Below are 2,309 nucleotides of genomic sequence, written 5' to 3' on the forward strand. Positions count from 1 at the left end.
CCTTTTCAAGATTTCCTGTACCGAGCGGGGTGTGGTATTTGCAAAGTCTTTTCAGTTGTGTATTGTCCTTGAAGCGTTTAGTCTCTCCTTGCTATTTGCACTGATTAGCCCTAGTCTGGAATATATTATTCTTGCTGCATGTTTTTCCTCGTTAGAGCTCTTTCCGTTTTAGTGCTTCTGAAAATATCATGCCAGCTCTTTTCTGGCCTGCCAGGTCTCTGTGGATAGTCAGCTGCCAATCTAATATTTTTACCATTGTATGTTACAGACTTCTTTTCCCGGGCTGCTTTCAGGATTTTCTCTTTGTCATTGAGACTTGTAAATTTTACTATTAGGTGACGAGGTGTGGGCCTATTCTTATTGATTTTGAGGGGCATTCTCTGAACCTCCTGAATTTTGATGCTCGTTCCCTTTGCCATATTGGGGAAATTCTCCCCAATAATTCTCTCCAGTATACCTTCTGCTCCCCTCTCACTTTCTTCTTCTTCTGGAATCCCAATTATTCTAATGTTGTTTCCTCTTTTGATCATCAAGAGCATTATTTTAAAAAGTGGATAATACCATGTATTTCCTTAAATGAATTTTAACATATACTAGATTTAATTTTCATAATTTCTGTATATATTTTGACATTTAAATATTTAGATAATTATACTTAAGTGAAATCAGTGTTTGCCATAACTTTTTGTAACAGTACCTCCCCATTTGTGAGGTCTTTATTTTTATTCAAATCTTGCTTGGCGGTAGAACATTTTAAAGTTATTTTAACAGCAAGGGAAAATGGGCAGTAAATCTTGAGTGAATAAGAAAATCATCTTCAGAATTTTGATTATTATTCTCATTGCTCTTTTTTCCTGTTTTTAATGGTTCATTACAAAAATGTAACTCATTTATCTTGAATAGATTTTGATCTATAATGGGAGGAATATATTTATATTGTTTTATTTTTCTTCAAATAGCAAAACAGTTCTTTTAGTTTATTTTCCCATCGACTGCTAACTCCTCCTTTTGTTTGCAGTAAGTTTTTATATTTTTTCTGTTTCACTTTTCTATCTGTGCATTGTGGTACTACCATAGTGAGCAAAACTTCTCTAGATTTATAAGAGATTTTGAGGTGGAAATGCTGGGGTTTGGAGTGAATTGTCAAGAAAGGATTTCTGAGACATCTTTGGTGCAAAAGTGTTGTTTTATTAAAGCACAGGGACAGGACCTATGGGCAGGAAGAGCTGCACTGGAGTTGTGAGGGGTGGCAGATTATATACTTTCAAGTTGGGAGGGGGATGAGGGATAGTGTAAGTCTCTGAATTTTAGAAGTGAGGTTTCTAGGACCTTGAGGGGCTAGCTATTGTTAGGAAAAGGTGATTTATTACTGTCTAATAAAATCTTAGTTATGGGACCCTTCAGATGTATATCAGTGGGCCATATGCTTGGAGGATGATTGCCAACATGTATCTTGAAGGACAGGAGAAATTTCCAAAGGAATTTTTTTTCTGGTTGTCAAATGATCCTTTATTAAAATATTTTCCTTTATAGTTTTTCACTAGCCAGGCATTCCACTGCACCACTCTGATGCCATCTAGGATGTCATGATGGTCATGGCCATCAACATGGCAGCACATAGACTGGGCAGTCCCCAGGATCTCTTTAATGGTTCCAGAGAATTCTCTGGCTAAAAATCAGTGCCCTATCTGCCAGGCAATACTGACAATCTCATCAAAAGTGGTATTTCCACTGTGCTTACTGTTTTTCTCCTTCATTCTATCTCTTGATGATTCCTTGAGGGCTTTGATAATTAGGACAGAGGCAGAAGGTACTGCTTCAATCTGGGCGTGTCTATTCTGAATGGTCAGTTTTACTGTCATCCTCAGACCCTTCTAGTCACTAGGAGGGATGTCATCACCAACGCTTTTTGAAGACAGACCCAGGAGGTTGATCTTCAGGGCCAGAGAGATGTGGCATCAACTTCGCCACTGGTGCACATCAGAAATATAAGTTTGATCTCATTGGGGTTGAATGTGGGTGGCATGGTTGAGGCGGCTGGTGTCTGATAAACCAGGATTCAGGATGACTGAAGTCAATTGTACCTCTGCCTACTCTGAGCCAAAAGTCCAAAGTTCAAAGGAATTTTTATATGTAATAGTAGACTTACAGGATCCTGGAGGTTGGGATGATGTTAAGGTAAGATTGTCTTTTGCCCTTGGCAATGTGTTAACATCAAGGCAGTTGAGTTCCTAGACAAAGGTCACTCTGCCTGTCTTAAGGACTTGTCAATGGGCTGTAAGTTGTAGGGAATTAAATTTTTTTCTTTT

General features: G+C 38.3%; 1 pseudogene; it reads right to left on the minus strand.

Moving 5' to 3' along the window:
* Positions 1–1,527: 1,527 nt before the first annotated feature.
* On the minus strand, positions 1,528–2,068 carry LOC106004517 (annotated as a pseudogene).
* Positions 2,069–2,309: the final 241 nt, after the last annotated feature.

Source organism: Mustela putorius, unplaced genomic scaffold (assembly GCF_011764305.1).
Source record: "Mustela putorius furo isolate JIRA1106 unplaced genomic scaffold, ASM1176430v1.1 tig00003997_pilon_pilon_pilon, whole genome shotgun sequence".
Taxonomy (NCBI): Eukaryota; Metazoa; Chordata; class Mammalia; order Carnivora; family Mustelidae; genus Mustela; species Mustela putorius.